Source organism: Sinocyclocheilus grahami, unplaced genomic scaffold (assembly GCF_001515645.1).
Source record: "Sinocyclocheilus grahami isolate Dianchi unplaced genomic scaffold, SAMN03320097.WGS_v1.1 scaffold168.1, whole genome shotgun sequence".
Lineage (NCBI taxonomy): Eukaryota > Metazoa > Chordata > Actinopteri > Cypriniformes > Cyprinidae > Sinocyclocheilus > Sinocyclocheilus grahami.
In genome coordinates, this window is record NW_015505347.1 from 111,059 (window position 1) to 123,419 (window position 12,361).

Consider the following 12,361-nt stretch of genomic DNA (forward strand, 5'->3'; position numbering starts at 1 on the left):
CTACATACTGTATGTATCTATTCCTGCCCAGTTTTTCCCTGCATCTAACATTAGATGAGAGCAGACAGCGAGCATTAAAGATAAACACATTGTGCGTTCGACATGTCATGTTTTGATCCCCGCCTCACTAATTTCATTTGCTGTATCCGTGGCAACAAAGGGGAAAGAATAACAGAGCATCCCTTATCACCTTCACAGCCAAATAAAGTGGCGCTCTTCCTGCTGGTGACGCTTTGTTGCCGTTATCTCTGCATCTGTAAGAGCAACCGTCGCCAGCACAGTTAGCAGCTTGCCACATGTATTGAGATGCTATCAGAGGAGCCGCCATATCAAAGAGTCTAATGCAGACAGGGCTTATCTCGCCGAGAACTCACACATGTGCTATGTAGGGCACGTCTTATCAGAGCGCTGCCATTCATGCCATTGCAACAGCAGATGCGGGTCAGGATGATGTTTGGAGTGGCCATCTGAGATTGCCAAATAAGTCAAAGTGTAGCTGACATGTTGCATCAAAGGTTCAGGTGAAGTGAATAATTACTGGAATGAATAAAATGTAATTATTTACTCAGGGCCTGTATGTTAGTTTTTGCATGAAACCCCCCAAAAAAGGTTTTTCATACTACCACAGGTTATAAACTAAACATTACACACACACACACACACACAAAAGAAAAACATAAAAATACGTATGCACTATAAGTCTTTCGAAGCCATATGATAACGTTGTGAGAAACACAGAAATGTAGGTTGTTATTCATGCAGTTTTCTTATTCTCGACTGGCATATAGCCTAGTCAAACTAGCATACAGGGCGATACAGTAAACACAATTTTTTTTTCAGGCAGGATCACAATCCACATATTTTTTATTTTATTTTACTCATTTAAAAAAATATATAGACCTACAAGAAAAAAAAGAATGACAGGCCATTTAGGCCAAAGTAAGAGTGGCTGACAGGACCAAATTCAGATTTCATATTAATTTATTAATTAATATAATAAATATGCTTAAATATACATTAAATCTTATTAAACATATTTAATTATACATTATTATTAATAATAATAATAATGGTTATTATTATTAATTATCATATTATTAATTACATTATATTTAATTTGTAAATATACTCACACACACACACACACAATTACATATTACACATATGATATATGCATATTATTATGCATATACAATTACTATACTGAAGACTGGAGTAAATTCAGCTTCTTTGCCATCAAAGGAATAAATTACATTTTATTCAAACAGAAAACAGTTCATTTGAATTGTAACAATATTTTACATTATTGTTTTACTGCATTTTTGATTGATTAAATGCAGCTTTAGTGAGTATAGGAGCCTTCTTTCAAAACCATTAAAAACATACATACACAAAAGTACAGTATAAAAGTAAAAATCTTCTATCAAAATCCTAAAAATGGCATGCATAATTATTAAGAAACAAAAGAGAATCGTTTCAGATGGAGTAGCCTATGACGCTGCTGTGACATGTCAAGGTAATGGTCCAAATACGCTTCAGTTTTAAACTTATGATCAAAGGTGTCCAAGTTTTCTAGCTAATGCATGCACGATCGTGCCGTTTCAGTGAAAATCCCCCCATGTTTATTTGTAGCGTTTGTGGCCTCAGCCCACAGATTCAGAGCTGCTGTGCCCACTCACCCACCCAGAGCTTTCTCATTCTGAGAGAGAGTGTTCGTGACCCACCTACGTCTGATTCATGATCAGCCAGTCGTAGGCCACTCTAAAAGCAACCTGACGGCCATAAACCATCTCTGACATAATGTTTCCAAGGTCAACTAGTTATGAAATCAGAAGATTAGAGTCCCACATTAGGCCACACATGCAGTTTCCTCACCATGCAGATCAATGCGATATGAATTTAACATGCAAAGCATATGGTAAGCATATAGCTCCAAATTCTGATCCATCTGCACAAAATATCACACAAGAAGAAATGCAGTTGTTTTGAAAATTAGCAAAGTAGTTCATACAACTTTCACTGATTTCATGTTAAGATTTCATGTTAAATGGATGTTTGGTCACATGGCATGCAAGAACTAATGGTGTTTAGCCTCACATTACTGTAGAAGTCCATTTTAAAGCTTTAGTGGAAGTGATTTAGTAAATAACGGCTTAAGATTTTTCACACAAAATGGTTTTAAAAGACTTGAGGTTCACAAGAGGTTTTATGGTGTTTGTTTTTTTTAGTTTGACCAATATTATTACTATGAAATATCATTGTATGTGTAAAGAAAATTCAAATACTTCATTTTCATGTTCCACATAAAAAAAATGTATTAATTAAAAAAAATCACAGTATACAGGTTTGAAGCAACAGAAAAGATGATGAAATATGAAAGCTTGTTTGCACCATGGAATAAATAAATAAGGTAATTGTGACTTTTTATTTCACAATTCCGACTTTTTTTCCTTGCAATTCTGAGTTTATATTTCACAATTCTGACTTTTTTTTACATAAAAAGTGCAATTTTATATACACTCACAATTGCTTAAAAAAAATTCAAAATTGCCTTTTTTTATTTTATGGACGAAACTGAAAAACAATCTTCCAGATGCAAATACGAATTAAAGAAAAAAAGTCAGAATTGTGTGTTTATATCCCATAATTCTGTTTATATATTGCAATTCAGATTTTTGCAATTACCTTTTTCATTTTGGCAGAAATGGTCTTCCATTATTAAATAAACAATACAAATAGTAAAATATTTCTTTGCATTTTTTTACCTAACAGTCATTTTGCCAAGTAAATGATTTATAGCAGCATAAATTAGCAAATGCACTGTGTGCATGAGCATTTTAACATAAGTAACATTACATAATGTAGATGTACATAAATGAGTTTTTAGCACAATGAAACACACACACACACACACACACACTGTACAAACAAACGCACCTTTACATACAGACATATGCAAACAAAGAAAGAGGGAGAGAGAGATAGTAAAAGAGAGAGAAAGAGAGGTAGAGCTGGTCACAGTGGAAACTCTGACTCATCTGCTCCTGCCACTCGGAGCCCAAATCAATTTACCACTGAGTCATCACAGGACTCCTCTCTCTCTCTCATTTGGGTTCTTTCTCACTCTTTCTCTTTCTGTTGTCAGCTGAACATGCTTTGAGGTTGTGTGCTAAAGGGCACATTTTTACACAGTCCAAATGCATCATAGCTGCTTGAGTAATTATGGCAGCACCAGCAGGTTTTATAGCATTCAGTTGCACAAAAACAGTTTCCCTCAATGAGACACACGCCAGAAACTGCCTTCGCTTCTCTGAGCACACGCTGAATGTCATGCAGCAAGACTCCCTGATAAAACCACTGTATATGGATGAGACTACAAAGAGAAAGTCCTGATAATACAGCATCTTTACATGCAAAAGACTTCAAACCATGAGGGCTGAATTTAAGAGCAGTTGCTCCACTTTTGCATGCAATTTTCATGAACAATCCAGTTTAAAAACACTGGTAAAGGACCATGCATATTGTTTATTATTTATAATTAATAATTAATATAAGAAATGTTTGTGTACATTTTCTATTGCTCACAGCAGCAGTAATACATCTATGTATTATATATAGTGTACCAGGGTTATTGTAGTTTACAATAAATTAAAAAAAAATAAATAAAAAAAATAATAATTATATATATATGTTTTACCTACTTGAAAAAAGAAAGTTAACTGAAATAAAATAAATAAATAAAAACAACTTTTTTTCAGCAAAATGCAAAGGCAACATTTCTCCTTTTTAACAACTTATCAATTTCTTTTTTTCTTCATACTCTCTGGGGATATTTCCCCCACCTTTTTACACTACCAGCCTCCAAAAAAATCTCATTATGCTATTATTTACAAATACTGGATTCAGTCTTTTTATCAACTTGTTTTTGGGTGAAAATTACAAAAATTATTCACAAATAAAAAAAAAAATCACTCAAAAACTGTGATGCATAAGCTCAGATCAATGAGGCCTACAATCAATCAGTTCCAAAAGGAAATACAAAACCTGCGCTAATTATTGAATTCAAGATTTGGTGATAATATTGCATAATGAGAGATTTACAAGCACTTTTTAAAAGGTCGGTCATTCTTAAAAACCAACACTAAATTACAAAAAGGATTAATAAACTAAAACTAATAAATAAAACTGAATAAAAAGACATATAAAAAAAACCGAATAAAAATGACAAAAGCACACAAATTACCAAACCTACAATGAAAGTTAAAAATATATATAGAAAAAAAATCTAATTACAATAGTATATAAATGATACTAAAATAACACTTTAGTGTATAGTCTGCATACTTTCTGGCTTTTTAAAGAGCCCGTTTAGGTGTTTAGATCACAATAATAGTGAAATGCTGTACCAGTAAAGTTTAGATAAAGTTAGTCTGCTGCATCCTCCAGGAACTAACCCGCAGAAACAGCCTGCAAAACTGCATCATGCAAATTGTGCTCATCACTATTTTTCGAGCATGTTTGTTCCGTTACCTTTTTTGCATACTTCCTTTAATCAATCAGGTGTTTAAACAATGCAGTCAGCACCGGCAAATGCATGCACACTTTATTCTGCATGCACAGCATGTCTTAAATATGCACAAACTCCACAACGGGTTCTCAAATGACCACAGGAGAATACGAAGAGGAGAACCTCAGTGACCCCATAATGCAATGCACCGCTCTCCAATGCAAAGCAGATGATGGCGTGGAGCCTCAGCCATTAAAGACCACAGAGCCCGAGGCCAACACACAAAGACCTCCAACCACTGATTAGCCTGTTACTCACGCTTCCATAAATCACATGAGACAACTTATATTCTCTGGACGGAAAGAGAGACAGAGACAGGCGGAGGGAAGCGTTTTAAAGTTGCATGCAGCCTGAAAGCTCTTCTCACATGTCTCAGCTGGAATCCAATTTGATGCAGACTGTTATTGTTGCTGGTGACCTATACCAGAAAGCAGAACAGCGTTTAATGAGGGTGTGCGATTTCGTGGTTTAGCACTTAGGTTGACATTTCCTTGAAGATGTCAACACTCTGTTTACTGTGCTAAAGAGCATCTTGTGATGAACAGCTATCTTTATGAAGAGTCCATTTCTTAAAGCATGTATACTTTTATTCAGCAAGGACACATTCAATTGATCAAAAGTATCAGTAAGGACATTTATAATGTAAAAATAAATAAATAAATAATTTCAAATAAATTGAACTTTTTATTCATCAAAGAATCACCGTTTCCACAAATGCATCACCACGAATGTTTTCAACATTGATAATAATCTGAAATGTTTCTTGAGCAGCAAATCAGCATATTAGAATGATTTCTGAAGAATCATGTGACACTGAAGACTGGAGTAATGATGCTGAAAATTCAGCTTTGTCATCACAGAAACAAAGGTGCTTTTATCGGTTTGCAAAAACCGATAAACGCAACTTTAAAAAAAAAAAGAGCTGATTGCCATGCATTATTCTCCACATATAGCGAGATCTGAACCCTAAACACGTTTCGTCAAAAAAAGCCAGGTTTGTCCACTTTCTAGGCATCACGAGTTCACGTTTTACTACAGAAGCCGACAAGCGCCCTTGTTGTTTTTGAACAGAAGCCGATAAGTCCATTTTAGTGAATCAGCGCGCTGTATTCAGGTCAGGTGACAAGGCTACTTTAACTTTGTAAAGACGTGCTAGCTGAGAGGAGTTTCTCAAAACTGACTAAAAGTGATCGAGGATGGATAATTTCGACGAACTTGATGAACCTGTGATATCTTCTTCAGGGTGAAAAAGGAAAATAAAAGCTGAAACGTTTTTACGGAAACTTGCAAAAGCAGCGCGTTACAATGGTGAGGGAAAAGCTCCGTGTATTGCATGTAATCACATCCATACAGTTTATGATCACAACAAAACAACGTTTGTCAGGCATCTACATTGTCATCTGAGGAGATTACAAAGATTAAACTAGTGTTTTTTAAACTCTAAAACATGAAATATGGAGTTATCTGCTTTTGCTATAAAACATGCTTTCAATGAACTTTAATTTAGTAAATTACCTGTATTTATTTAAGTTATTATTACTTAACCAAAACAACCCAACTGCAGTTTGATTGATATTACTTGGAATGCGCAATACAAAAAACGTGATTTCTGAGTTATCGGTTTTTGCAAATTAACTCTTCAAATTACATTTAAAAATATATTTAAATAGAAAGCAGTTATTTTAAATTCTAATAATATTTCATAATATTACAGTTTTTACTGTATTTTTGATTAAATAAATGCAGCCTTGGATGAGCAAAAAAAAAAAAAAGAACAAAAAAAAGAACAATAAATTAAAAAAGGCCAAGAACAATAACTATAAAGATACAAATAACTATATTATCGTCTAAACTGATGTACAAAAATATTGTTTATTACAAGTGCACACTGCAGTTTTGTTGTCTGCCACTTGAAATGCTCAAGCATTTTAATGCAGGATGGATTCTGATAGGCTGTCAATGTTTTATTATTCAACAGCTTGAAAAAATTTTTTTTTTTAGAAAGGGACTCCTACGATATCGTTCCTTTTATGTCATTATAGTTGTGGCATGGAATCTGCTATTTTTTTTAAAAAAAAATTCATTTTAAATTTAATTTAATTTTAAAAACTAATTTTAGAACAACTTTTAAAACTAATGTTATATCTTTCCTAATATAGTTATCTTCCTTGGTGTGAAAACGTTTAAATTGTAACTTTTTTGGATTTGCATTTTTTTGCAAAGTATTTACCTACAAATGTAAGTCTCAATGGAAAAATGTCTTTTGAACCTGTATCAGGCATGTATTACTGCTTTAATCAGAAATTATGCAGTTACTTCACCTAAAAATGAAAATTCTGTCATGATTTACTCGCACTCATGTGGTTCCAAACCCATATGACTTTCTTTCTTCTGAGGAACATAATAGGAGTCATTTTCATAAAGTTCACATTTAAGCATAGCGCCTCTAGTCACACTGTGGCACATCAGTGATATGAAACATCATTGTTTCCTATATATCTTGTTACTGATCATGATGTAATGCACTTGACTGTTTTGAATTAACTGCAAGCATGAATTAGATTTAAGAAATTGTCTGCGCACAAAGCTATCAGAAGACTTGAGAAGACTCTAAATTTAATGCAGTTGTGATACTTTTTTGTGTTTTTTTTAAACTGACAACTTAAATCACCACTTTCATTAAGAAAAAGAGCAGCTGGGACATTCTGCAAAACATCTGCTTTTATGTTCCACAAAAGAAAGTCACACATTAAACTGTTTTTAATTTGAGTAAAGTAATCCTTTTAACAAAAGCTTTCCACTTCATATCCGCCATCTTTATGCAAAAACATGACTACTGACTTAATAAAACTAAATGTGCTGAACTTTTCATAATGCAATACCCATGCAACAGTCACGTCTGAGTAATGTATGTGAGAATGGAAAAAGCTCTCCAACTTTTTCGGCACGCGCTGAAAGTTTCGACACGTCCGTCTAGCCGAGAGGCAGAAAGGAGGAAATACATTGAAAAATGAATCTCTGAGACTTCCTCTGGTGCTGGAACGGGTTGCCACGACCACCCTGATGCCTGCTGTATTTGTCTCGTTTATCTAGACATGATGCAACACTGAGCTCAGAGTTAGAAACCCACCGATTGGCCGCTGCGCAACAGCCTTAAGGGATGGAGGGGGGAAAAGTAGCAATACATCACCTCAACTGGTGGCAATAAATCTGGAGTCTTTCTTTGGGTGTGCTCCAGTCATGTAAAAGCCGTTTAAATCACCATCCTTCCTGTCATATTACTCACCCTTGACTGCCGTACGCTAAATTACATTTGGGCTTGAATTCCAGCCCTCTCACTGCGGGCGGCTTAATGCGTGAATGGGAATTGATCCGCTCTTTCAGGCCGCATCAGGTTGATTTCTCCATCTTACAGAATGGGGGAGTGACCTTCCGAGCCAGGTTTCAGAAGAGAGACGAGTCGAATCAAATACCTTTTGCTTAATTCAGGCACAATGAAGGGATTGTGGTGGGCAGTGTCTGTGCACGTGTCGGCTGAAGGACAGAGGGCCGATTAACCTAATCTCCACGCCTGCTGCGTCGCTGCCATTCATGCTCAAAGAGTGGTCAGAGGTCGCATTCCAAGTCTGAATTCTTGACCTCCTCAATTATTGCTCATATATTTCATTCGGTGTCCAACACAAGCCTATACCTTTAGAAGCAAATGCAGTTGTGTTTGTTAGTGTGATGTTTTCACGAATCAATATTCTTCACATAGAAATTGCTTTCTAATTCAAGAAAACCTACTAAAGCAATATGAAATTCATGCAATTGGAAAACATTTTTATCAAAAACAAACTGTATTCAAACTGCATTCAGGTGTGTGTGTATATTAGTGCTGTCAAACGATTAATCGCATCCAAAATAAAAGTTTTTGTTTACATAATATACAGTGGGTACGGAAAGTATTCAGACCCCCTTACATTTTTCACTCTTTGTTATATTGCAGCCATTTGCTAAAATCATTTAAGTTAATTTTATAAACTTAACATATTTTTCTTACATATATACATGCATGTGTGTGTATTTATATATACATAATAAATATACACAGTACACACACATATACTATGTAACCAAAAACTTTTATTTTGGATGTGATTAATCGCGATTAATCGTTTGACAGCACTAATATATGATGTATATGATGAAAATGGTTATGAATTGTTTTTTAATTTTTTTAGATTTTATGTTTTCATTTAAATTTTAGTTCAAGTTTTGGCAATTTACTTATATTTTTGCATTTTGTATTATTATTTTATTATTGTGCCTATATATTTTTTATATTAATTTAATTTCAGTTTTAGTTATTTTAGGGCATCAAGTTAAACTAACTACAAAATGAAAATTGTTGCCTTCCCAAATAGACAACAAAAGTTTTTATTGATTTTTTTGAACTCAAGTTTATTTAAGTTATATGGGGCTGTTAGGCACAAAGTGAGGTTGGAGTGCCTAAAACTTCCTTAACAATGCAAAAAATCACAGTTCTCAGTAACACACTGGTCCAAGAGACATAATCACTTATACATAAATGTTTTGGGTTCAGCAAAAGACAACATTTTAAACAATTACTGTACTTTCTTAATAATAAATACAATTTGAAATTTTCTGAAGAAAATGCGAATCCTTGCCTGTGCGTATTGTTCAGCAGGTTTAAAGTATAAAAAGCGCTTTTTTTTCAGGAAAAAGTTTCTTTAGATTATCAAAATGTTCTTCACACAGAAGAAAAAAGTGGTTCTAAAAAAGAACTGTTCACCGAAAGGTTCAAGGAAGCCAAAATGCTTCTTCTATGGCATTACTCCAACCCCCCTCTGGAATCTTTATTTTTAAGAGTGTTCTATAATCAAATGATTGACATAGAACATTGACATAGAATTCCCATTATCCGCAGTCACAGATGTGCATATATTGGTTACTTTCAACTGTAGCTCATCTAGTCAGAATTTAGAGCTGGATCTATGTGTTTCATAAAGTACATTTACAACAGTCCTACAGTTTTGCAACAGAATCCATGAATTTCCGCTTCTGTGTCTCAAACCTACAAGTTCACCAGCATAGACCTTTAACCATTAAGCACTCTGAATTCAATTTGAATGTGTATCAGTACACTGTAAAACTTCCTGTAAATTTACAAGGAAATTTAACAGTAAAATGCTGTTTTCATATAATAACAGTATGTTACTGTTTTTTTGCGATGCATTGTGGGATATGTTGACCAGCAACAGTATGACACTGTTATTTAACAGCATAATACCATATTTTCCCTTGTACATGTGTGTATAGGAAGACATTTTGGTTTATCTGCACAAGGTCATTTTGCAGCTTTGCCTTTTATTGTTTTATTTCTAAAGTACTTATTACTATTAAATATTAACGTTTAAACATCCAATTAAAATTTTGAGATTTAAATCGGATTCGCGACCATGTTTTAATCAGCAAGTTACCACAGGAGGGTGAGCCCTTTGTACAGACTTGGCATCATATCACACACAAACTGGTAAGAAACTGTTTTTTTTTAACCCGCACACCCTAAATTTGATCGGAGTAAAAAATTACTGTGGAATGACAATTTTACAATTTTAGCGTGAGGTTCAAACCGTCTATTATCTGCTACCGTTATTTGCAACTACGCTTTTGGTTTTATCTGTAAGTTACCGAGTACAATATTAACATACATTATAAAGAGCCAGCAAAGAGTAATTTGATGACAGGATAGCGTGTTTTAATCATGGAACAGTAACCGAGTAAGATATGATAGCATTGTTAGCTCGTTAGCATATATACTCAGACTACATTTGATTTGTTATTTATTACCGTCACACAATTTATATAACGGACACATGTCCCAATCTTTATCTAAGCAAAAGATGTGTGTTTATGAACAAAATTCATAATTCTTCCATGATTACTGTAAACGTGCATATTCAAACAGATTCAAACCGCTGCTAGCGATTGCAAAAATAGCAGCAGATGGACAGACGGAATCTGACGGGTTTTATTTTATTTTTAAACTTTATTTTAAATTTTTTTTGGGGGGGGGGGGTTGTCTGTAATGAGTTAACTAGAGAAGCTATCTATTCTTTACATTATGTTTTTCTTGTCCTTGTAGTTCAACTACAGAAGGCTGACTTTGTAGAGAAGCAGAGGACTCTTTCTTTAAGAAAATGTAAGTTTGCCTATTGTTTGTTCAAGTAATCATTCACCTAAAAATGTTTATCTCATCATTTACTCAACCTTATGTCTCAAACTCGTAGGACTTTGTCTTGGAGGACAAATGAAGATATTGTCGTGGAGAAATGATGCCTGTTTTGCCCATACAGTGGAAGACCAGAGTTTCAAAAGGAACATAAAGGTATGATTAATCACCAGTCATTTTGTCTGATATCAAAATATCAGACCAAAGGATCACAAATTAGAGACTGGAATTGCAAAATGTACAGTGAAAATTGTTTTCACCCAAGCAAATCGAATCGAATCACTTCACAAAACTGGCTAAATCATGTGACTAATTACCTTTATGCTCCATTTACTGTATGTCTGTTGGTATTTGAAAGTTTGATCCCCATTTTCTTTTGCATTGTAGGGACAAACAGACATTCATCTGTTTACATATGAATAAGGTAAGGTATCATCCATATTGGAGTTTAAATTGGCAAATGCTGATTTGTATTTTATAAACCTAGTCTCCAAAATAAAAACTATGTACGTTTGTATGTTTTTATGCATGCCTGTTTATGGCATATTGTAAAAGTTTATCTAGTCTTGTATCAGAATAAAATAACAAAACATAACTTCACTTTGTTCTCTTTTGTAATACACAGTCAATTTGAAAATGCAGGGTATAATATGCATTTAAAATTGAGATCATGCGGTTATTAGTATGTAATTTAAAAGATATATGCAGATATATGCAGGGGTGTGAAGTAACAAATTACAAATACTCACGTTACAGTAATTAAGTCGTTTTTATCAGTAATTGTACTTTTTTGAGTAGTTTAAAAATTGTGTACTTTTACTTGAGTACATTTTAAGTGATGTATCGGTACTTTTACTCCGCTATTTTCCTCCGTTTGTGGTCGTTACATGCTTATTTTTATTTTATTTTATTTTTATCCATCAACGTGATTGGATAGAGAGATAGTAATAGGTCTCGTGACTTTCCTCAAATCAAATTGTGCATATACAATTTTAACCGCCGACTGTTTATCATGGCTGCTGGAAGTGCATTATTCAAGCATCAATTCAGTCGCATCTTCCTCTAACTTAATATGTTAAAGTATATTTCAGATTTCTGCTTCCTAAATGATTTGTATATATACTTGCCTATCTACACAGATTGTACAATCCGCTTTCATTTAGCAAGTGCACTCGCGCATAAACAATTTTCAAGTTCAACACTTTTTGTTCCATTCAGTTGTGGATGCTGCTGATTCACCGAGACCGCCGCGGCTCAGCAAAGAGACATGCATGTGTGTTTTCCTTTGAAAAAGTTTCCCCAGAAATACTTTGCTGTTTAATGCAGTTTTCCTTACAAATTGTATGATCATTATCAGCATAACAGTTCGAGTAAATGTGTAAAAGGTATAGCATGATGCCATCCTTCAAGAACAATGTGCATTTACAGTATGTTAAAATTGTAACAAATTATCAAGTTTAGTTATTCTTATTTCTTTATTGCAAAACGCTAAAACTGGCACCGTTCTGGAGAGAAATGGGCTCTCATTTTAACCCATATCATGGTGTGTGACGCTGAAC

The 12,361-nt window shown here is 34.1% G+C and overlaps 1 long non-coding RNA gene across 1 annotated transcript in view; it reads right to left on the reverse strand.

Moving 5' to 3' along the window:
* Nucleotides 1–7,431: 7,431 nt before the first annotated feature.
* The window catches only part of LOC107593295 (uncharacterized), a 6,374-nt gene continuing 1,444 nt past the window's right edge, over nt 7,432–12,361 (reverse strand). The window contains exon 3 of the long non-coding RNA XR_001610065.1: nt 7,432–8,258. This is a non-coding gene — a long non-coding RNA (uncharacterized lncRNA). The remainder of the gene's footprint in view (nt 8,259–12,361) is intronic.